Source organism: Pelecanus crispus, chromosome 11, assembly GCF_030463565.1.
Source record: "Pelecanus crispus isolate bPelCri1 chromosome 11, bPelCri1.pri, whole genome shotgun sequence".
Lineage (NCBI taxonomy): Eukaryota > Metazoa > Chordata > Aves > Pelecaniformes > Pelecanidae > Pelecanus > Pelecanus crispus.
Window position 1 is genome coordinate 12,414,464 of NC_134653.1, and position 26,227 is coordinate 12,440,690.

The 26,227-nt window shown below is 35.8% G+C and overlaps 1 long non-coding RNA gene across 1 annotated transcript; it reads left to right on the forward strand.

Annotated features, from left to right (window-relative positions):
- LOC142594521 (uncharacterized) lies at window positions 1–25,439 on the forward strand. Its single transcript, XR_012831484.1, has 4 exons — window positions 1–122; window positions 15,831–16,074; window positions 20,707–20,812; window positions 21,850–25,439. It is a non-coding gene; the product is annotated as an uncharacterized LOC142594521 (long non-coding RNA).
- The last annotated feature ends 788 nt before the right edge of the window (window positions 25,440–26,227 follow it).

Genomic DNA, 26,227 nt, shown 5'->3' on the forward strand with positions numbered 1-26,227 from the left:
CCGGCGCCTGAGCGCAGGGAGCTCGGGATAAGCGTGCCCATGGGCGTCGATCCGCGTCCTGCGATGAGCCCGTGCGAAGTAACAGGAAGAAGAATCTCCCCAATCGTCACGACCGCAAATAGGTCAGTTAATTCCTCTTTCTGCGGGCCGTGCGTTTTATTTGCACATTTCTGCTTAGCCAGAATTGCCACCAAGTTGTCCGCGTTTTGCTTTCAAGATGTGTTTGCTGATTACACAACAGTTCAGCTAGGACAGCGTTCTTTGGCCGTGCATTTTGGTTATCAAAAGCAGAATATATGGAACAGTGGCTTTTCAAGCACAGTAATTAGTTCCTTTTAAAGTAACTGACAGCGTTTACCTACTTGAGTCATCCAAGCGTAAACGATAATGCTTTTAAACTTGGATTTTATTTAGGAGTTCCGCCGGAATTATAAACTGAGGATTTAGAAAATATGTTCCTTTTGTCTACGGATCTCGACTTTCCCTCTCATCTTTGAAAGAGGTTCTTAAGAAACGTAATGCTAAGGGCAGTAACATTTAGACACGCAGCTGAATGCTCCAAACGACCACTACCTAGTGGGGAAAAGACCTAGCTGTTTCAAGTAAAGTGAAAATACTTTCTAGTTTATTGTACAAGTAACAAATGTAGAATAATGACAGGCATCTCTCTATAATGTGTCGACTTTAGTTTGAAATATAGTGTAACAGATAAACAAGTTGTTACTTACTTCAAGAAGAAATCTTCATAGATCTTTTGAGTGCTGGGTCTAATGAGTAACTTATTCTGGGCGAGTTCTGTGTCATTTTATAGACACTTACAGAAGGTGCTGCTTACCTACTTAATACATAAACCGTAAAATGTGAATAAAAACAAATAGTATCTGTTAGCAATTCCTGCTGTCCAGAAAGTGAAGGAGTGTGTATTGTGACTTGGCTACAATATTCGCTTTTACTAGACTGAAAATTACCCACTTTATAGGCAGTGATTCTCTCAGTTGATTGGGCATATCTTACAAAGATACTTACAAATTGAATCTCAGAAGGTTGTGGTTCCAGAGTCGGGGTTTTGGGGGCGAGATGAGCTTATGTTTTATCCAACTGGCCCACAAAGTCCCGCTTTTGGTGGTCACTTTGTTCTGCAAAAGAAACCAGTACATTATGGCTCTTACAGTGGATATTAAACTTAATAGTAAACTACTGTTGCACTTGGCAAAAGGCTACTATACCCTTTAAATAAATAATAATACTCTAATGTTGTCTTCAGCAATAAAAAGTGGATAGGAAATGCTATCATTCTGAAAGTTAAACATTAAAAAAAAAAAGTTTTCTAACTGTTGGTGGCGTTTTTCTCTTAAAAAGCCAGTGAAAGCTGAAGAAAAAAGTTACATTTTAAAGAGTGGTCAGTCGATATAGGTGCATTGTGAGAAGAGGAAGTAAGTCCCTAGAAAAGAGAGGCAGCTTAAACCTTGAAAACATCATACAAACACCAGTAACATCTGTATTGTCAATCCTCTCCTCAGTTTTTTTGCTCACAAAGCGTTCAGTTTTAATGTATCTCTTCGACTAGCTGGTTTTTCACGTGTGTGTGTGTGTGTTTGTGTGTCTATACATGTGTATGGTCTGTATCTATGAATCAATTTTGTACCGATAAAAGTTGTAGAATATATTTTTATGAGTGAGCCACTGTAAACCTGAGCTTGGTAAAGCTGTTTAAGTTCATGGTACTATTCACATTTTGGTATCAATATCCTAAAGAATCTAAGCATAATTTTTATTGAAAAATCATGTAGTTGTACTTTCCTCATGGGATGCTAGTAAGTGTTGAAAATTCGTTAGTAGATAAGCTGAACTTTCTTGTGGTTCTGAATATACTATACATAAATTTAAGACTGAATGAAACACATTACACTCACACAATACAATTTATACAATAGCTCATGTATACAGCACACGCACACAGAATACGTACAGGAGCATCCTCTCAGTTGGTGTAAATGTGTCTGTCATAGTTTTGACATTTTATGCCAGCTAATCACCTGCTTAAGTTACACATAAACATCTAGACATTCACATTGTGGTCACATTATCATTGCAAGTCAGATTAATTTTAACTGCTGACCTACTCAGACTGAATCGATTTGAATATTTCAAAAAGGCCTGGAAATTCAGCTGAAATTACACAGTGATACACTGTTAAAGCGAAGTTGTTGGTATGCGATAGATTGTATGACTATACGCAGGATCCGTATATTCGTGCAAATGGATATCATGCTGAATTATCAAGGTTTTTCTATGGAATTCTGGTATTTTGCATTTTATAACAATATAATCGCTACACATGTGAAATAGGACATATCCAAACCTCAGCTCAACAAATTTCTCACTTGTTTGAGACTGAAATCCGATGTGGAAGAGCTTAGGTCAGAACTGTGCTGCTAATATGTCTTTTAGCTACTATTTTGCATGAGATAATGCTGTTCAAAAGCAGCGTTTATGAGAAGGTTAAATTTTCATGAACCAATTAAGCTACAAATTTAACTGTAGACATTTTTTATTTTTGAATTATAGGACTTTATGAATACATTCTAGACCTGTCCAATATTACAAGCTCTCAGATCTGGATTGGTTTAACTCCTGTGGTCTTTTCACTAGTATTCTGAGAACACAAGAGCAGAGAATCAGTGATTAGAAAGTGGATCAATGTGGGGATCTGGCTTTAAGGGAAAAGAGAAACAAACTTACATATCCAAACAGCAGCAAAGATCAACTCTGCTCTGCTGAAATACAGCAGTTGCTTCTCACCAACTATTACGTTAAAGCTCTTAAATTAAAACATGTAATTTTGTATAGCTACTTTCAGTCAGATGTGCTTTCCGTAGCACACTTTGTTAAACAGCTATTTTTAGGTATTTTTTCAAATAGGTTCCATTTAATTCTCTTAGTGAAGATACATAAAATTCACATGCATTCCTTCTAGCGCCAATAACCTAGCTATAGAATTAATAAACGATTTAAATGATTAACGAGCAGTGTTAAAGAATACAGTTACACTTCTATAGGCCTTCCTCATGCAAAATTTTTATTCACGTTTTTCCCATTAGTAAGCTTACAGAAAGAGCTCCTGTTTGTGTCTAGTGTGCAGGAAAACAGACAATTTTCTACTCCTATGGATATAATGCATGTATATTAAGCTTTAAATGTATGTTCATTTTATACGTTACCCACATTAATGATGATTAGACAAAACAGTGATAGATTCCCTAAACATCTATGTTACAAAAATTTGATCTGTTCCCCTCACACCGCTTTTTCCACAAGATTTGCATGTGGCGTGGGGTGGTGGCGTCAGAGCTGAGAGTCTCCAAGTGCATTGCGTATCCAGAGCATTAATAATTAAATAGGTGGGATCAGTCTATCTTGCTATTTGGAATGAAAAAATAAATTTACAGAAGATAAAAAGTAGATGGTATGTTTGGAATAAAAATTAATTTTCCTTGAGACAAAAACTGTGATAAATTATTGAAAAAATAATATTTAGAAAGATCAGCTGCAATTATTTATTGCATTTATAATTTATAAAGTTGAAAGCTCTACTAGCTATGTTTCTATTTAAAATAAATTTAAACCTACATTTTTAGAATTACTTTTCTGCATTTTTAAGCAAACCTTTAAAAAAACAGCTTACACACACTGAATCAGCAGAGGATTATCAAATGGCCTAATCTGTTTACTTTTGAAATTTTATTGAAAGCAGTGAAAAGATCAGAATCTCCACCAGAATCCAGTGGCATCGTTTGGGGATTGGTCTGTGGCCAGCATTTTCTGAAGCAGGGCCTCAACCTTTGACATCTCCTGACCTCATGTTGCAACAGAAAAGTTTTGTGACTCCCCTCTGATCTAGCCATAGAAAAAAAAGAGAGGGAGGTAGTGACCCCGAGTTTGGAAACTCATGACCTGGAACAACTAAAAATTTTGCCTTAGTAAAGGCTACAAAATCAGTCATCCCTTCCTATGAAGCCATCCAGAGTTTTGCCAGGGCAAGAACGCAGACACCCAAGGTGCGATTTTTAAATGGTGGCTTGTTCTTCGCTCTCTGTTACAAGGTCACACATCAGCACTGCTGAATGTCTAAAACCTGGACCTCACGCCACAAAGAAAATCTATGCGAACATACACTGCTATGTTCATAACATATTTTTCAAAGGCATCACTTAAAAATCCTTTTTTATTTGCCTTGAAAATCATAATATGAAAATCATAAATATGAAGCAAAAATATTCTAAGTTTTTTTGATGGCTTTAAAATACTAGGGGAAAAACATTGCTGTCACCTGGAAGCTGCACCTGTAGTGGAAGAAGCGGTAGAAAAGTTGTTGTATTACGTGAACTGCCAAATCTTCAGACCACGCAGCTTGAGACTATGAAGCTTCTGGTGAAATTAATGAATTTAAGGCACCATTTGCTCTGTTCGCAGCGCACATCAGTTAATAAACACACAGATCTCTTGCTGCAATGTCATACGCTTTTCTCAGTCAAACAATGCAAATGTGTAGGGAATTTGGTAAAGGTACAAACATGGCAAAAAGAAACAGAGAGTCAGCTTTTTTTTGCCTGTTGTCAAAATGCCCAAATAATTTCTATTCACAAGGTTTCAGTGCAAGGGCAATGTTTATGTAGGTAAACACGTGAATGGATAGGCGTTAATTCAGCTTGTGGATATTTTTCAGGACATTGCCACAACATGCACAGAATAAATAAAGATAATAGGAATAGAAATAAAAACACATCTATTACGGAGGTGACTTGCTTTGTGAGCTAGCCAAATATGACTACATGTTAGTGGTTGGTTTCAGAAGGTTACCACTGATTTCTGACTCCCTGTTGGATATAAGGCTCTTCAATTATCAACATTTTATTTTTCACACTGGAATCATAATTCCCTACAGACAGGCTCCAGAGTTTTAAAATATATTTTTCTCTTTTCCTGTTTGGAGCATACCTGTTTCTAGCTGAGCTCAAAAGAAGTCTTAAAAATGATGCACCAGTCCTATCTGATTTCCTAATATACTGAATGCTTACATTGTTGATACACATTAATAACTTTAAACAAAACTATTTAGATCTTTTCAATTCATACTGCTGTAGTATTTTAATTTAGCTATTAATGGGGGAGGCTACAGTTCATCAGCGTAATGTAATATTGATGCATTTTTTGCTATTTTAAGTATCTCAGCTTCAGTCAGACAGTCCAAATACTGTCACTGGAATCATGGCCTTTCTACATGAACTGATATAAAATAGTAGCTAGACACCATTTTTTTTTTAAAGTAATAGCTTTTCTTTTGTTTTGTAGGCCAGGATAAGAATTAAAACAAAACAAACCAAAAAAGACAAAATGTGTTCTGTCATCTACAACAAGGCACATATAAGTGGTTTTAGGAAAGGGTGAGAAAAATCATTTCAGGATGTTTCAGGATTGGCTCACAAGGGTCACTAAAAATAACCGAATGCCGTAATTTTCCTGAAGGAGTATTTCTATTTGTTATATATTGTTACCGTTAAAAAAGTCTATTAAAGTGAGCATAATCTAGATTTTTGCTTTGATGCTGCTGCTGCTTGTATAAAAGCTTTCTTTTGTAATGAAAGGCTTATTTCAAATCACACAAACTGCACACACCTCTGTCAGTAGGTGCCCGGATGCTGGTATAATTCAGCAGTATCTCCACTGAAATCACTGGACCTACATCAACAAAAAATACAAGCAAGATCACAGTAAAATTTCTGGAACCTGAGGAAAGAACCGGGTTCATTTTTTGTATTATAACACGAACAAACAAAGAGTAAGTGTATTACACAGAACACCATATTAAATAACATTTGAGGAACTGAGCATTGCTTTTTTCAACGTTGTTATATTTTATATGTTATGCTACAAGAATCGGTTGAAAAATATGCCTGTTAGGTGCTATTTAGTGTGGATTATTTTAAAAGAGTAACTTTTCATTAGGCATGTCAATTGAATAGGCATAACTAAAAGTTCAAATGTGCTACCTGTTTTACTAAGGAGATTTATAAATATGGAGTATTCCGTCTTTACTAAATTGGGATTCTTCTCGGCATTTTTACTCTGAGTGGTCTTTCTGTATGTATGGAAAACTGCCCACATGGTTGGGTGGAAAATATCTTGAAATTCTTTAAAATGAAAGATGTTATATGGTTTTATTATGTATCATTTTCTTCTAGAAACTAACATTTGTGCTGTCACTGAAGTATATCCTTATAAAGGAGGGATGCAGATCAACTGTTAATGATGATTATTCTGTTTTATTTTTTGCTTTTTGGGAGCTGAAAGAACAAAAATTGTCCTGGATTGTCTGTGCTTTACGCATAATGTTTTTAGCTTCCCAATACTATTCTAAGATAGCTGCTTCAGAATTCACTTTGGTGAATGGACAGAACCATTTGATACATCCAAAGTAAATGAGTTAGAGGCTATTGGAAAAACCACAATTTTCTTATGCAGTGGACTAACAGAAAATTATGAAATCCTGAAGTATTGTTGGAAAATTGTTCTAACTTAAAAAATTTTTCTTTATAGTTTCATTCCTGATGTTCACAGCATTCACCACTTCCTGCATGGCTCTTTACCGCAGGGAAAATGAGGGACTTTTGGGGGCAGATGTGTTTCCATTACACTATCATAATGCCCCTAAAAATCCTTATTGCTCTTGCAGTATTCTTCCGTGTTGCTGGGCCTGGTGTGAACTACTTGAAGACCTAGCTTATAAGTACAGCTTTTCTCTAAAAACACTTTAAAAAAAACCCTGAGTTTTGTTTCGTTAATCTTATATTATTTTTAGTTGTGTTTACTGTTGCTTAAAATATAAATGGCAAGATATGCAACCACCTGTTGGTAAACAAATGTCATAAGTCATAAATCCAAGGGACATGCCGATAACTGCATGGTATTATGAAGAGGAATATATTTTGGCTTGTGAGTGAGAGCTTCACTCTTTTGGTATGATTAACTTGTTTTTAATATAAGAATCTAGCGTGTATGTCTCTGAAAACATGACACAGATTTTGCAAGCTAATTTGAATGACTGCTGTGGCGGACCTCACTTAGAATATTAGCCGCTTTTAAGAACATACATCAATTTATCAAATGAATAGATCTGCCCAGTACTTTTATTTAAATTAAATGCACAAAAATATTCAAATTTTCACACAGTCCCAAAATAAATTTACGATTAAACCTAGAAAAGACATTGCGGGTTCTCAGCTATTCTATGCTTACTCAACTCGAAAGGTCTTCGTGTGGGCATACCTCTTGCTGGGGCTTTTGAGGAAGGAGGGATGGCATAGTCCTTTGGGAATGCAGTCGTGCTGTACGGCTCCTCTCTCTACCCCTGCGGGTGAGCGTGAGAGATCTCCAGGACGGGAGTGCCCACGCTCGGTCTCTCGGGCACCGTTCATTCCTGCTAGGTGGCAGGTTCCCCTGAAGGCTGCAGATTTCCACCGTTCTTGAAGGAAAAGGCGGAACATATAAATGTAAACATAGTTTGGCTTTGTCTGGGTGTCGCAGCACAATATAACGTCAGTTTGACATGTGCAGCGCTAGTAACATTTATTTCAGTAGCTGTGTGTAGGACCGTACTCGAACTGGATTGTGTTAGATGTGCTCTCGACTTCGTTGACTGGCTCGAAAGAAATAATAGCTATATGGTGTCACATCGTCCCTCTGACAGTGTCTAATATCCCTAAACAGCCTTCCAAATATTTGGTGACATGGGAAAGAAACTAGCTGGGTAGATTCTCCCCACCCCTTTTATATTAAAGTTTAATCCCCAAGGAAATGCTCCTCTTCATTCTGCTAAAGGAGTGTTTCTTATTTTTCAGGTAGGAAAATCTTACACGTTAAGTCATGTCCTATAGGTCACAAAGCATGCTTGCTGTTATGACTGGAACCCAGAACTTTTGATGCCCAGATAAATACCACAATAACAAGAAAATTACTTTCTAGAAGGACAGAATGAGCCACGTTGCACAATATTATATTCACAGGTCAAAGCATGCTGGCATATGCATTTCAACATGCAACGTTTCAGCATGCAACAGCATTTCAAATGTATGTATAGACAGAAAGCAGTAGAAAAACTAGTTAAGTTATTCGAAATTTTCATGTCGATACTTCAGTGTTTCTGTATTTGGACTACTGGTCGCAAGATGATTCCTAGCACCTTCTGACATAAATGAAAAGTGTTGTAACACAGACTGGCTTGAGGCTTATGCAGCCTTTAAAATTATAAAAGTGACTTACAAGGTATTAGCTTAATTGAATTATTAATGTTATTAGTAAAGTTTTTTGCCATCTCTGTGCATGTTTAGCAAACTTATTTCCAGTTAACACTCCTAGTTAAAGACTCTGCATCTAATTGAAAATGTTAAAAAAAAAAAAAAAGTGTAAGACCACACATATTCTATGGAGCTCTGTAACATTAAGGATCAGTGAAGGGAGTACTCCCAGAGCTATAAATTGTATCACCTTTATATAGAAGACACTGCTAATATGAACAGACTGGAATTTTAATTACTTTTTAAAAGTCTTTTGGGGACTATGCTAGTCACAATACTATGTAAAGAATACCGTGATAGATCTGACTATTAAAACTGATCTGATTTTGTGTTTGTCCTATGTTACAATCTTATCTTACATATAATCTTTCAAGGATATCAGATTTTTTTTTCCTAATGTAAGCAATCTTTCATAAAATTTCTTGTGTGTAACTTGTAGATCTCACCAGCTGATTCTTACCTACATGCCTACTTATATACATACAGGCTGTAGCAAAAGTCAGATTCACTCTGAACATGTGCTCTGTAAATATGTGAAAATATACTTATCATATGACACTGCTGTCAAGAAAAGTATTTGCTTAGACCTAGCAATCCTGAGATTGAATTCAAGGAAGGGAATCAAAATCAGTAACGCTATATTCCAGTCCCTTTTATATCTGTAGGAATCACCTGACATACAATTGTAATTTTTTACACATTTTTATCACTGAATAATAAGCGTTAGAAAATGAGAGCCAAGCACATGGTGAGAGATGTGTACTTAAACCTTTGAATTCAAATACTTGCTTCAAATTGTTTGTTTTAAGTATTTAAATTATTTTGGTTTGAAATAGCATGTCACAAAAACCTCTGGATCTGACACAGCCCCAGAGGAAGGGCTGCAAAACTCATCTGTAAAACTGTCCACTGAAGCTAACAGCACTTTGTCTGTGAATAGCCTGTAAGTAGGTTTCAATACTAAATATCCTGTAAAAGATAATTCTGCTGTCTGGTTGTTTTTTAATATGAGCAAAGCGAAGATTTCTATTAGCCTCTTCTTAGGGATTTTGATTTATTTTAATTAGAGGACCAAGAGTCATTAACACGAACCAACAAATTCACGGTGGTGTTCTAAAAGTTAGAACAGTAGCAACGAGGTAATATTTTTCAAATATAATTTCCACAGTGGAAAAGATATTAAATGTTTGTTATGTGCCAAGAAATGAGTAATATGAGAATACTTTCGTTCTTTTACAAAATGGAAGAGTATTAACAGCAGGTTTTTATTATATATAAAAGTTTTTGTGACCTCCAACAGTCTCATAATAAACAAAAATAGCAGAAAAGACATGCAGTTATTAAATAAGCTGAATAAGATAAACCAATTTTATTTATGTATTGAGTAAGCCCATTATTATCTCAAGTTTTGAACATTGCCTCAACTGTACGTACACCGACCATTTAAAATGTTACTCAGAATACAGAACTCGGCTTATCCATTTTAATAATATTTATTTATTTATTACGGTATTTGACTTCCAGTATGTTAGATCCAGTTTCTTACTGAATTAAGATAGCGTCAATTCTGCTGCAGTCAGTACTGAGGGGATACCGGCGCAGCTCCCTGTACCATTACCTGTGGGGCACGTGACTACGTAACTGTCCGAGTCTGAACGCAGGAAGCAGTACCGTACCTGTGCCGCTGCGAAGCCGTTCAGAAAAGCTCAGATAAGCCATCTCATTTCACACCGTGAAAACGTGTTCAAAAAACGGGTAGATGTGGCACTTGGGGACATGGTTTAGTCTAGTCTACCCTTGATTGGCTTAGAGTAGACTTGGTAGTGTAGGTTAATGGTTGGACTGGATGATCTTAAAGGTCTTTTCCAACCTAAACGATTCTATGATTCTATGATTGGTTTAGAGTAGACTTGGTAGTGTGGGTTAATGGTTGGACTGGATGATCTTAAAGGTCTTTTCCAACCTAAACGATTCTATGATTCTATGATTGGTTTAGAGTAGACTTGGTAGTGTGGGTTAATGGTTGGACTGGATGATCTTAAAGGTCTTTTCCAACCTAAACGATTCTATGATTCTATGTGTTAGAGAAAGACGTGGGAAAGGGAAGAGCTAGAGCGTACGGAGTAGCAAGTCAACTGCAAGAGGTAAATCACTACTCAGATGCTGTAAATAAGCCTATAGAACAAAGACCTAACTAGTTTTCTGAACGGGGGGACCAGAATGTGGCCAGAAGTAAGGGTAAAAGAAGCAGACCAGTATTCATGGTGAGCCTGCAATGTAACTTTTCCATAAATGGTTAGTTATGGGAGCAGAAATGCGTACAAAAATAAACTCCATTAATAAATGGTCACTACTACACTTCTCAATTACACTAAACTGTTTCAGACTTTGTTAACTTGTTGCCATTGATGGCCCACTAAATGTGTGTAAATGGTTTTGTTTTCATTTTCCTTAAATTTTAAATGTGTACAAACATTTTTATTCCCAAATTTAAACCACCAGTGCCAAGACTCTGACTGAAGTGGATCTTTATGGTTGTATCATAAACAAGTGCAAATGTAAGTTATGAAGTACAGTGCTGACATAATCTTAATTATAGCTGCAAGAAGATTTGCCAGTGTGTATACAGTGTAGAAATACAAGGAATAGTTGTAAGTTAATAAAGATCATTAAAAGAAATCACATATTTCATAATCATGCTTTCATCAAGATAATATGATCTGTTTTACACTTAAGCAATTAAAATAGAAGCTGAAATATTTGGAGATGATTAACTTATCCAGTAGTTAGACTTGACAGGTGATATTACGCGATAAATAGTCTACTGAGCAACGGGAATTCTTAACCAAAATGATTTTTTGTTGACTTCGGGGTTTGGGTTTTTTTCTAAGAAAAAGACACTTTAAAATTTTCTTTGCCTTTCCAATGACAAATTATTTTGCATATTCCTTTAAAAAAGAAACCTACAGCCTTGCTGTGACTGCTGTCTGAGGCTTTCGGAGATCTCAATGGTGAGGACAGCATAAATAACTAACTAGATTGCAGCAGTATTTTGTATCAGAGGAAGCACTAAGATATTCATATATAAAGCCAGGGAATCTGTGCTAGTAATTTTTGGAGTTCTGAACTAATCCATAACAAAATTATCCCATGACTGGAGTTGGCAGTAAGGAGAACTGAGTGTGTCCAGAAGATCTTCAGATTGCAGTTTGAATCAAACATAGACTCTGTGATATAATCTGGACTCATATTCCAATAATCTAGATTCAATATCTTGATAATTCATATAAAACCATCTTGGCTTATAAATTTATTCTAACTTGTACCAGAATTTCACAATAATATTCTTTTAAAACTCTGGGTATACCTAAAAACAAAATGGAAAAGAAACCCCTCCTTAGAACATATCTGAAATGAAAATTGTAGAGTTTTGGTTCCAGTCTGAGCATCAGGAGATGAAGGTTGCAAATTCAAGAGGTTCTGGATTCAAGGTCTGGGTCCTGATTTGCCCTCTAGCCAGTCACGGGAAGGTGCAAAATGGCTTCATTAGAACCTAAGCAAGGTAAGGTTACTGCATGCACCGCACCTATCGGAGGGAGCAGTACCGCTCCCAGCCATAAAATGCATTTCAGAATGCATTTCAACCTGGGGTAGTAGGCCAGGCCAAGTCAGCTCTGGCCTTCAACGTAGTATCTTTCAGTACCAGCTCTATTCCTATCTCCTCCTTTGCAGACTATCCAGTTAATAAACAGCAAGTTCCAAGAAGGCAAAAAAAAAAACCAAACCCCACCAAAAAAACAAAACCAGAGGCAACTCCTTTTCATAACACTCCTGCCAGAAAGTAAAGACTGAACCACAGCTGCCATTTCCTGATAACATACCTCTTGCTAACATCCTAGTATGGTGTGTGTGAGTGGAGAAATTACACCAATTAGTCAATTCAAGCCTCTTGATTTTCTTGTCAGGCAGGACGCTCCACGCATCCCGTCCCGCGACAGAGACGTGCATCTGGTGCGGTGGGTTGCGTGGGAGAAGCATGCCTTTGCAGGGGGTGGTGCAACGCATCGGTGCGCACGAGGGAAGGAGACTGCAGGGCAAAGCTGGAGCTGGGGGGAAAGCGCCTTCGGCAGGACCCCCCGGCATGGTGGGGGGCCGAAGACACCAGTCCTCTGCCTGCAGGGCAGTACCCTGGCTCTGGCCTTTGGGCTGCACGCCCTAGTTGGGACTGCTCAGCAAGCAGAACGCACTCGACCTTTATTATTGCTATTTTACGTGTCTGGTTTTGTTGAGATTTTTTTTTTTTCTCAGATGTCAGCCGCAAGATAGCAAGAAATGGCGAACCGCTGCATTATGAGTTTCAGCTCGCCCAACTCCCTAAGAAAATTTCCTTTATCATTGTTAATAACGGGACTGAAAAACAGCCTACGGCCCTGCTCCTGCATAACAGACAAGCTGTTTAGCTACAAAGTTTTGACTGATTTCACTAGGAATTAATATGATTAGAGCAGTATACTTGAACACCAAATTCTGCAGAGTATATCACAATACCTGTAACAGCAAGTTTATCTTATTGCACAAAAAAAGTTAACATTTCCAATGAAGCGTAATACTGGATGCTATTAACATTATATATATATTATATATTCCAAGGACATATTCTCACCTTTTATTTATATCACAGAGAACAGAGAAATATATTTTCCCATTCTACCTCTGGAACACTCAGAACCACGCCAGTATTTTATGCTAACGCACCAGAATATGGCAGTGTTACAGCAGCAACATGGAGTTATAAACATATTTGGGAGACAGGGACTTTGCTTCTGTTCTCTACATCTCCCAGTCCTGATCTATGTGTTTAACACTTGGGTGTTAAAAGATTGGACAGAACAAATCATCATTTTAAGGTGCTGTACCTTATTTTGGAACATTTTTTTTTGTACTTCAGGCTGTAGATAATTATTACCAATCTTTAGCGTTAGGAATACAGAAAATGTTGTGCTGAGAAAAGGCATGGGAACGAAAAATAAAACAGAGCATACCAAAGTGTCTTTAGACTGCAGGGCACTTGCCAGCTGCTTCTTACGGGAACGTTCAGTTCTGCTGCTTGCTTTGAGTGTAGCAAAAAGATAAACATTTTCTTGTTGCAAGTTAACAAACACTGCCATGCGTGACAAGTTGATAAGCAGTATCGAGAGTTGTATCAGGAGCTTATTAGTTCATTTGAACAAGAGAGAAATGAGCTGGAAAGTTTTGATGTGCAGCTGAAAAATAATTGGTCAATGCCCAAACTGTTCTGTGTTCTGCTGGAAAAGGGTTTTCTATTCTTAGTAACTGGAGCTTTCACTGCTCTAGACAACTTCTCTTTCTGTTTGTGGTAAATTCCTCAATGTATCTGCCTCCTTTGTACACCTTACACCACTGTGTTGTGGTTCTGTATTTTCAGGCAGTACAAATGTAGGAGTCTAAATTCTACACTGATAAGCAACTATGCTAAAGTCATGGCACAACAGACAGAATTTGGCTTAGTGACTTCGTTAGATTAAAAATAAGCATTTTCTGCTCTGTATCTTTTCACATTAACTGTGGATGTTGGGATCTTGTTGCCATGTTTTTGCCTTTTGTAATTATTGAAAATTAAATACCATGTATTTAGGTATGGTACAAAATAGGTGCTATGATGGGTTCTGCTGTACGCCTCTATTTAGCACTCCTTAAATTCTTGCCTGATTATTTTTCTGATGTAGGCCTATAAGCCTTAGAACAAACTGATAGTGTTTGACTCTTGGTATTGTCATCAAATCTGTATTTGAACTAAGATCTGCCAAAGTAAATATTAAAAATCCAGCCGTATCTATCCCAAATGTCACTTTTAGTTACCTTTTAGTAATGGTATGCAGCATAATATAAACAAGGAGAAACAAAGAGATAATGCACAGTGATGTAGTATCAGGGTTTACTGGCAAAAATTGGAGGTGAGTATATTTGTCACAGATGATAAAAACATAAGGAAAAAGGTCTTCTTCCTAGGTTGCAGGAAGAGACTTTTATCCTACACTCTAATGACTTTTTTTGTATCATTTATTTTATTGAACAACTATTTTAGAAAAGTTTTAATTTTTTTTCTTACAAAAATATCCATAGTATTTTTATAGTCCCTTTCTCCACTAAGACAGGCTATTAAGCACCACTGACATTTGTGGTATGCCAATTTTTTATGGCTCTAGGGAAATAACAATAACACACTGTGGAGAAAATTGTGACACATTTTGCCTGGAAAATGTTGTTATACTCTGTCAAAGAAATATGAAGAACTTATTTTAATATCCTGTCTCACAATATGGGGTAAAAGGGACAAGAAAATTAGGACGGGCAGATGAAATGTATACTTTAGCAAGATGTGATCGGTAACCAGAGGGCTAATATTTTCAGTTATTTGCAAGACTGCAATGATTCCCAGATGCCTGAAGTAGGGCAAGGATGAGGACTAGGAATTTCTTCTGGATTTGATGGTTGCTTGGCACTGTGGAATGTAGATACCTGCCCATTTGTATGAAAATTGTGTCCTTTGCCTTGGTTTCCCACTGGGAGCTCACAACTGAATACACAGACAGTCTTTCAGGACTTCCTTCCTCCTTTACTTAGTGCACACACACAGGAGATGCATGTGCAGGATGTTTACTGAAAGGAATAAAAAAGTTTGACTCTTCCAGCAACTGAATGCTCATGAGCGAGTGTCACACATATATGGATATTTGGTGAAAGTAAACACACTCCTGTCTGCCTTCAAGGAGGAAGAGCAAAGGCTTTTTTTCCTCTGTATTCTCAGACACTGAATAACATTCTGCTGCAAGACAGAAATTGTCTGTGTGCAGATGCTTGGCTTCCTTGAAAACATAAACAGTTTTCTTGGTAGCATATTTATTCACCATATTAATATTAGTCAACTAGGGGTTATTATTTTTTAAATTGAACTACTCTCACGCTAATAGCACAGAAGTATTGCTATTGGCGTCCTTGATATTTTCAATTAATTAAGTAAATAAGTTCAATAATTTAATAAACTAATAATTTTCAGTCAGTTATTTATTAAGTTCTGTTATTTAATTGCTTATTCCGGTTTCTTCTGATTCTCAAATCTAGAATATTAAAACAAGCAACAGACGAGACACTGACATGTACATGTAAATTCAGGTACAGGATATGGCCTTCATAAAACGGCACACTGAAAGTAGACATCTCTTGATAGAGGAGATAGCCCCAGTTGCTTAATAGTGAACTAAGGGTAGCTCTAAAAGATTCAGAATGTGAGCAGTCCAGCAAGACAGCCTATAAGGTGTAAAGTTCAATCTACATCTTCCGTGTGGTCAATGGCTTCTTGCCGTGCAATAAGATTCCTCCAAAGCGTCTAGTATTTCATGGCAGCAGACCTCTATATTGTGATAATCAGCAGATAATCTGTTTTGTGATAATCAGCAGATAACCCATGTTACGAAACTACTGTTCCTCGACTGTGGCATGAAGAAAGGAGGATGCTAACAGATCATTCTGCAGGCTTTTTAGCTCTGGATCAACAGAACTCATGTAGGCCTGTGACACAAATAACAACCTGGGAGAATGCAGAAGCAAAGAAGAAATGTGCCAGTTTAGCTGACTGGCTGCCTACAGGAGCTTAAAGAATAAATTGTCTTTCAACATTGCACCAGCAACTTTGCTGCAGGTATTTCATAAGCTAAGGAGATCACATATGGCAAGCACAGACCCACCAGACACAGACAGCATTTCTCTTCTGAGGTCTCAGAATACTTTTCCTTAGTTTGTGCAAAAACCCACATGGCCATAAGGAGCTAATAAATCTAAGTTAAAATGGAAGAGAATGTTGTTTGATAACATTTGTCTTACATTGGGTCTGACGAATTTATTTATATATCATAAAAGAGCACTGATCTAGCAGTTTAGGCTCATTATCCTGCCTAAAGGAGACTTCCATTTTAATTTTTGTCATCAGGTTATATTAGGGTAGGTTAGGTCTCCCAAAACAAGTATCATCTTTTAAGAAGGAAGCCTGATTTAGACACAAAATTTGACCTGAATGATCTTAAATGTCTTGTTCAATTTTAGAGTAATGAAATGAGACCTTAATGGGGAACTTGTTACTTGTTGTGTTACCCTGATTTATTAAGTCTAGAGAAAAAACAAGAATCACACAGTAGCTGGTATACATCAGCATTGAGTCAAGTAGCATTATGCCAGTTCATATATCAACTGAAGTTTTGGCTCAGATTGTCTTGAAACCTAGAAAACACCTTAGCACAATTCAGAGGCAAATCTCTCTTCCAAAGAACTGTATCAACAAGCCAATTCTGAAATACCTGATATAGACAAATCTAAATCTCTTAGCACCTGTTCCAGAAATAGTGAAGAGAATGGACACACAGAATTATATCTGCACATTAGCTTTACATTGAAATATAAGGCAGTGGGAATGTAGCTAGAAAATATTTTACTGTTTTTAACTAAGAGATATTTGGATTTAGCCAAATACGTAATGTTTGAATGCAAGATTTATTTAAAACTACATTGACTTTTTCTGAAAATAATATCGTTAGTGAATGTTTGTTAAAATCTTTTCCTTACCTAAGAATTTATATACCCTGTTCCCAATGCTGACATGGTTTGTAGTTATTATTATTTATTTTAAAACAAAGTTCAGGCTTTGAAAATATTTGAGGCATATTATAGGCAGGTTCATTGTTCTTAGCAAATCTAAATTGTGCAGTTACGTCCAAGTCTTTTTACACAAGAATGTAAATTCACTACAGGTACAGAAGGAATAGAAAAATATTCAGAAATAGATCTTTTTAAAAAAAAGCTAAAGCAGTCTTGTATTTGCCTCCCTTTAATACTTGATATAATTCTGAAAGGTTATATAAGTAATGATTTAAATGCATTTAAGACAACATGCTGTTGTCTCATTTTCATTTTGTCATTGGATCTAGTATTTTTACAATACCTACCAGTTCAAGTAGTAATAATGAGCTTGTGATTTCCATTGGTGAAGGTGACCACAGAAGTTTGGGGAGGGGGGGAAAAGAATGACTAATTGGCTGAAATGACTCTGTGTTTTTCAGGAAAACAGTCTTGCACAAGAAACCTGTTGGCAAAATGGAAATTACATAACTGTTCCTAACTCCATCTGCATCTTTTTTAAATTATTAAATACATGAATGAAGAAAAATCAGAACTATTTTATCTGTAAATGTATAAATACATGTAAAAATTTGCTTTCACAAGTTATGTTCTTTCTATATGCAGTCAAATGCATAATTCTTCTTCTATAATCAGCTCTTCCTTTTATTTTTTGGACTCTTTCACACTAACAGAAAAGACATACAACAACAGCAAAATACCAGTAGGGATTTGCATAATGCCAAGTTATATCAAATCTCAATATACAACAGAATTTGTAAAATTTCATAGTACGGAGCATTGTGTTGAATATTTAGTGTCCAAAAGATTCCTAACTACCCGTATATGTGCATGCACAAATTACCGTAAAAATTATTTTCTCTGCAATGGATCAACATTTCAAATTTTGATTTCAAATTCTTGCCCCTTTTCACACACCTGCCCTCCCAGTACCTTACAAAACTTTTTGAAAGCTTAATTTTTGAGAAACAAAGCTCTGGCAACTTGTTAGAGAGGCAAGCAAAAGAAAGCATATGCATATAGAAGCAAACAATGGTGTGCCTTTATAAATCATCACAAATTCATGGAGAATTAAAGTGCATGGAGAGTGACGGCAATTAAGAACTGCATTTCTTCATTTCTAAGTTCTCCAAGAATATGCAATGTTCTTCAGGCTTAAAAAATATTCATGTTGTTCTAACAGTTCATTTAATTTGCAGTGTGTGTGTGTATCTCCCAAAGCAATCAGCCATATCTGTGTTTTGTCAATACAATGCTAACTTGAAATGTATTAGAAACTGCAACATCATAGGCCTGACTGCACAATTAAGTTAAGAAGAGCTTTGCTTCTGCATTGAGAATAGCTCAAAATTAAGATCTGAATGTGTGTGACATATCACTGTAGATACCACCTTTGAGAAATCATCTCTCTTTTCTTCTGCTCACACATTACTGCAGAAATAATCTACAAAGGCACTTCATGGACCCCTTCATTTAAAACAACAGGCCAGTATTTCTCTGGGAGGCCCCATCTTGGGATCACATCCTGATTCTGAAACACCTAATTTCAGAATGTTTTGTAGGGAATTCTGTTTATTTGGATTTCTGTTGCCAAGTGCTAGAGGTGGAGAAACTGTTCTGAAGTAATGGCTCAGAGGTAGTGCACCAGGAGTACTACACCAGGAATTCATCTTTATGAGCTCTAGTGTTTATCTCTGCTTAAACAGATAATGCACCTAGTCTGCTCTTTACAGAATGTATTCCAGTACTGATAGTAATTACATGAGTTCCTTCTCAATTTAAAAAAAAAAAAAAAAAGCATGAATTAAGAATCTGCCCAAATTTTCATGAAATTGAAAGGCATAAATCTTGCAAGGCAATAAACCTTTGTTGGAAAGGTGCTATTTAGTTGTGCTTGCAGCCTTATTCACTTTTTACAAACCCAAATATAATTTGATCCTCTAGATTTAAAACCAAACTTTTCCATATTGGGATTGTTTTCATAATAAAAGAGATCTGTGTTAGTTAGTCAGGCATTGATAGCCACATATTATATCCTGGAATTAGAATTCAATATTTATTACTGTAGTAATAAAGCTCCAAGACACAAGAATGTGGTAGCAAAGAAAGGGATCTTCCCGAATCAATGCAACAAAAGTACTATCAGAATAATTTTCTAAGTGTGTGCTGCTTCAATATGCAGTTTTTAATCATTAAAAAGTGCAGTCTTTTGTAACTTGAAGATAAAGACTTTAATGAGAATTTTTGTGAATGTATTACTTTCCTGTTAAAATACTTGGAATGCTTTGTTAATCCTAGTAAAGCAGCAAATGGAATGTAAAGATGAATGGAATTAAAATAATATAGTCCTCCTCTATGAAAAAAGTACTACAGAGCTGAGTAAGTTCTCTACAGAAACGTATAAACTAAGTAGAGTATTAGAAAGAATTCCTACAAAGCATGACTAATTTAGTCCTTATTGAAGTAACAAATTTTACAAATTTAACAAATCCTTATTAAACAATTTTTTATAATATGGCAAGTACCTTATCTGTACTCCTAGAGCTGCCATATCTATTTCTACTTGACTTGCAGATTTACAGCCATATTTATTGTTCTTAGCCAAAGTCTAAATTAAAAAGTTATTAAAATAATGAACAAACTTTTCAGAATACAGGTAATGTATTGTGCCTGGTTCTGTCTTATTGCAATAAATGGTCATTTAAGGAGCAAGACCTAAGTATTATCTATGTGTGTATATATATAGCTATATATAGGTGTATATACGCACACATATGGTTTGCTTTAGTAGATGCAAAGGAAATACCTCTTTCTATAAAATCCACCTTTTCATGGCTGTGGTGTGACTTAACAGGACACCCCCGCTAAAGATGGCAGTCTGGTTTTGTAGAATTAATCCAGATTCAGGGTAGAGTCTTTCAAAACTCAGCAAATTTTTCTTTGAGTCCTACCTATCTTAGACGCTTATCATATGAGAGGATGAATAACTCTTTGGCGGTAGTCATTTCTCTTCCCTGATAACAGGGTACTCCTCAGTGATCTTGTTCTTCATGGTGCCTAAGTTTTAGATGCCCAAAGGAAGGAGGGATTAATTCTCCTTAAAAGTTGCTATGTTCCTTAGAGGATTAAGAAATGAAAAGCCAGCACATTGTTCTTCTTACTTACAAGATAAGAAGAAGTACTGAAAAAAGGACTATTCTAATATTGTCTTACTGTGGCTGCCTATTCTATTTATGACACCACTTTATAAAGCCACCACATCCATTTATGCAACGTACAGATACTCTAAATGACAAAATAAAATTAAGCACGAATATAGAAAAAAATCACGCATTTATCACACATAAATCATTTCAGCCTATCAACACATTCTAAATTGTACCAGACAAGGCTAATATCACGTAAAAATAAAGCAACTAGATGTTTGACTCGCAAAGAACATGATCAAAGATAAAGTCTAACTGACAAAACACAGTTTTACTTAGTAATTGTCTACTTAAAGAAAATTACTGGCAGTAATATTTTTATGTCATTACAGTCATATTGATAAAAATTTCTAGAGTAAAAGACTGTGCATTAAACATTATGTTGTAAAAACCCTTGTAGTGTAAGTATAATGAAACTATTGAACTTCCTTCCTTAGAGAAGCCCTACTGCAAATCAAAGAATTCAGAAAGAGGTATGTCTATCGCCTGACATCTCTACTAGGCCTAGATCCATTTTGACATCTGAAAGTGATCTGCACAACCGTAAGTTTAGCGTATCTTCAAACAACTACATTTGTAAGAGACCATTGTGTTTACAACGGAACACGGCAAAACATTCTTTTGACAGAACATTTTGTTCTGAGTCCCTATTTCTGTATTTTACCCTAAAAATCACTTATGTAAATTATGAGTGTCACATAGATCAGTGTGAAATACTCAAAAAGAAATCTCAATCTATGGAAAAGAGTCTTGATTTCAATAGGTTTTGCTTTTATATCAACTGGAAACCCAGACCAAATTCCCTTTAACATAGCTAGTATGCCTGAGCCGATTTATGGTTTCATTTTAACACAGCAAAAAGTTAGTACTGATGACAGGAAATAGTGTGAAACTTGAGAGACTTTGGCCAAGATTCACGTGGAATCTTGAATATTAGTAGCTCTAAAGCGTGAGAAAGTAGTACGGAAGTGAAGGAAATATCCATGCTAACCTTTTCATGCCAAATTATTTACCAAAACAGAAAGTTTTTGCTATATTCATAAAACGAAAATCCCAAATCCTACAACTGTGCTGAACAAGCAAGGTTCCCTCTCTTATTAAATGCACAGTGATTAAACACTGGAAGCTGTAAATGCTGTTTGATAAAAAATGGCTGGTGCCTGTCCCAGAGGAGGTTCTCTCTGGAACATAGACCCTGATAGCTGGATTAACACGTTGAATAAATGAGGATGATGGCCTTCTAGATATTACTAGTGGCAATTCCTTTGTACTCATTCTTCTAGAATACTCCTGTTGGTTTAGGAGGAGAGGACACAACAAATTAACCGTAAGTCATATGTTTAATTCAGCATCTTAAACAGGTTCCTTTGCTCCATCAGGAGTTGCTGCTGTAATCAGAATGTGTTTTGCATGAGAGCAAAGTGTAGCACAGCTGCACATCCCTTCATACGGATCACTGTCTGGGGCGGGGGCTGGAGCATTATGCAAAAATGAGACTGTTAATGCACTATTAGGAACTTTCTTCATTATAAAATAGCACGTTGTCTGATAACTAGCAAATTATTTTTACATTATTCCAGTAGCTGGACTGAATAAAGAGATATTGTGACATGTTATCCTGGAGATACGTTTCAGGTACTTGCTTTGAGCTGCAGCACATTATGAGATGGCTAGCATAATCCAGAAATCATCTAGGACAACTATGCTTTCTCCTTAAAACTTCCATTCAGAAGTATTATTTGTAGGCATTATTTCACGCTGTGCACAGCAAATACTTGATTCCATGTTTCAATTATACAAATATATATTTTCACTGAGTATTTACACTCTTCATACGTGCCCATTAAAAATTTAACTCTTACTCCCAACCCAGGCATGGATTTTTCTCTGTAGCATAAGGTTTATCCTTAAAGCGACTGCTTGACTATAGTCAATAATGTAAAAAGCACATTTTCAGTCCAGCCACCTTAAACAATGACCTAAATGAATCACTAATGGCTAGTGACAGAAAACTACTTGGTTAGTTTGCTACTGTTTGGCATTAAAAGGGTCTTTTAATACTTGGATTGAAGTTATCTGGCAAAACATTCACTGGCTTGATTAAATTGCGATAACCACTTATTCACCAAAACAAATACTTACACATACACAATTCTATTAGAATTCCTCAAGTCTTTACTGGCATGGACAAATTACAATATGAAATCTTTGAAGGATTTACTGAAGAAGTCTGTCTTTTTCGTGTGTCAAAGGTCTATGAAGAATGTAGGATGCTTAGTGCTGGAGCAGGGTCTTTTCCATCCCCACCATCATCAACAACAACAGACAAAATACAGTCAGTTAGCTACCACCTACATTTACAGAGGCTTTTGCCTGAAGAAAATGCAGATGAGTGCCAAACGAGATTTTTACTCCATTTGGCATTAGACTTTTAACCTGCTTAGCCGCTTTGTATGTGTTAATCTGAGCAAACTCTTGTCATTAGGCTAAGAATCTGTCCTAAAATGCAATGGTCTAGTTAAAATACGTAGGAGAAGCCTGCATAGTGCCTCTCTACACTAGATTGGACTGCAGCCAGTACTATTAATCCTCTAATGTCATAAATACCATAGGAAGGACATGCTAATAAAAAAGACAGCACTGACACCATTAATCATGTATAGGAGTATATAAATACTGCAGAAATCTCTCTCACTTTTTCAAGAAAATCAGCATTGTAAACATTTCCTGGAGAGACTTTACATTTATTTCACTGTGAAAAATAGTTATGCTCTGAAAAATAATAGTCTTTAAAATAACCATATGATTTTAAGTATCATTGTTGGATCTATGTCCGCTTTTAGTGAAATAGTTATGGATGTATTATTAAGTGTTTCTGCTATCTGTTCTGTTTGTGGAAAGGTTTGATTTAGTTAGCAATGAAGTTTGCTCCAAGCTGAAAAATTCATTTCAGCCTTATGTCAGAGATATGTAAACCTGGATTAGATCGGTATCTAAAAAATTACTTAGAGTTGAGGGGAAAAAAGGTATCTCCTAATTAAGACACATTACAGTGAGATTTTTCAAATAAACTACTTCTATGCTGACAGAAATGCCCAAGTTACTTACATTTAGAAAAGATTTAGCAAATTGTTATTCTCCGATACAAGCTAGCTGCTAGATATCTGCAGAGCACTCTGGAACCCCACTCTGTGGAATTTAAGGGCACTGGTGGAATTTACAGAGTCCATACACCACATTCCTAAAGTGTTGATAAAGACTGAGTTTCAGTTAGTTACATGAAATTTTTAAAGGTCGTCAAAATAAATACTGTAAGTTAAAAACGCAGCAAAAGGCAGCATTTTTTTTTAAAATCATCTCTACATTCCAGGTATTTCTAAAACCGAGTTGTTCAACCCATTTCCTACTATGAAGAAATCCTTTATAATTTTGAGGTACGGATAGTGCCATCACTGAAAGGGGCAGGGTATAAAGTCAACTAAGATAACTATTCCAATATATAACCTTTAGGTTTTTATACCAATGGATTTCATATTCTGCTTATAAACTATTTTGAAAAAGATTATGTTTGTAAAAGAAACATTTGGCTGAAAGCATCTTCCACTGAACCCTCCCTTCCCCACGCACTCTGAAGTCTTTACCCTCTTTTACTCTGGAGTGTGAAAAGAATCTGCTTCTGGGACAGTTTCTAGTTGCAGCTCACATCAGTAGGGAGTTGTCAATGTTCAAAATATTCAAAAATACATTTCAAAAATTGAGGCATGCAAAATCAGAAGTAAAAAAATTATTATTTGAAAATATGGTTTGTGCTGACACTATGTAGATGATTGAAAACACACATGGGTATATTACAGTAACGTATGTTGAACCTCACATCTTCAGGTATTAAGTCTTGAGTATTGAACCTGACTGCTAAAAAAAATAAATGAGAGGTATTACATTTATGTATTTGTGGGTGCATAAATATTCCTACATATTATATTATGCCTTCACTTCACTTTGTTTTTGGAAAGAAAACCAGTTTTCCTTGCTTGAGGAACTTCACCATTGATAAACAATTTCTCTTTGAAGCTATATAAAAAAGTTATAAACTTGGGTTTTATTGCATTTTTATAGAGCTCGCTCTTGTCAATCTTCCAGAGTTTGTCTTTCAGTCAGTCTCTTACTGTGAGAAATTTTGCATGCAGACAATCCATGTCACAGCAAAAATGTAAATTATAGTTACTTTAAATAAAGCCAAGTAAACTGTTTTCCTGTTTCAGGTGATAGAATTTTGTAAATAATTTTGTAAGTCTGTTCTTTACATCTAATACTTAAAATAGTTTAATCTTATCTGGCATTATTCCTAATTTGTAAACCTATGTTCGCTGACTTCCATATCCATCAGTGGTATTCACTACACAAAGACAAAATCTTGCCGTAAGTATAGAGGTGGCTTTGGCTCGCTCTCCAAAATCTAAATCCTAAATTTGTAGAACATTGTAGAAGTAGTTTTTATTTATGGTATATAAATATATTATTTTTCCCTGTGCAAACTGTGCTTCTGCAAGTAGATCTGTAATCTGCAGCGAACGTAATTAAATTGATGGGACCCCATAGGGGAATCGGACTGCCTGGATATAATGCCGTGTAGAACTGGGGATTTTTTTTTTTTATTCTTTTTACTCAGCAGAAAATAAATACAAATAGATTTTGTTAATGTTTTACAGTATTTATGGGAATTAAAAGATCTAAATTTTGTCATAATCCTTGTTTTGCTTATTGCCTTTCTTATGGGTAAAATATTCTAATCTGTTACTCAAAGCTATGTTGAAAACTGAGATAATTTAGGTCTATACAAATGTCAGGATTACGTATGAGAGTTTTAGATATTCACACTAGGTATAACGTTGATATGAGAATAAAATGTGTATCAAATATTTTTCCAATACAAACTGTATAGATTTTTGAAAGACTATTTAATCTTCACAAATGTTATAGGGCCCACTTTTCTCTGGGTCAGATGTCCTCTCTCACTTATATTGATTACAGGAATAAATGCTAATAAATGCAGTATCTTTAGCTAATAATAGCAAAGATATAATTTATAGTACTAAGAAATTTGAATTTTTCCTAAAAGAAGCCTTTTACTTCACTCACATTTAGTGCAATGGCATTATTTCTAGCACAAAGAAATGGACCAAAATATAAATACAGGTTACAAATATAAGAATATTCACATCAATCGTACATACACATTTGAAACAAAAAATGTCACTTTAAAATATATTACATTTATACATTCTTCCTGTTCAACAAGTGAAATTTGCTTGCTGTTTTTTCCTTCAACAGATATTTCTGATTGGTAGCTAAAATACTCATTTCCTCCAGAAAACAGTAAGTAAGAGAGTATTAGGGATTGGCAGAAATGCATTTTCTTTGTGTTTTTCTCATCACAATTTAACTGTGCTAGCACATCATAGGCTTTTCAAAAAATAATAGAAAGAACAGACTCTCTCAAGGGGTAGGTGACTGGATAGATGCCAGGGTATGGTGTCAAATCTTTTACAATATATGGCATAAAGAAAAAAAAAAAAAAAAAAAAAAAAAAGGTTACTAACTGGAACACACTGGTCCCCACTTGCAAACACTGCACGGTTTGTACCACTTCAGCAGGCCTTTTTCTTCCCTACTTAAATGAATCCCATGACTGGTTCTGCAAGTCAGAACCAACAAACCCTGGAAGGGCTGGGCAAGGGAGTTACCCAGCGCCTGCTTGCACTAAGTAGGCTCTTCATGTTCTCAAACGTGTTTGAATGTCAGCTCTCATTTCAGCATGTGAGAAAACTACATCTGTGCCACACTCAACAGCAAGTTATATGCAAGAATGAAGTAAAAGAAATTAAAAGTGAAATTTCAAATAAAGGAGTCTTTTTGGTATAACACTTTAAATGCATTTTTCCTATATAAGATCAAAAC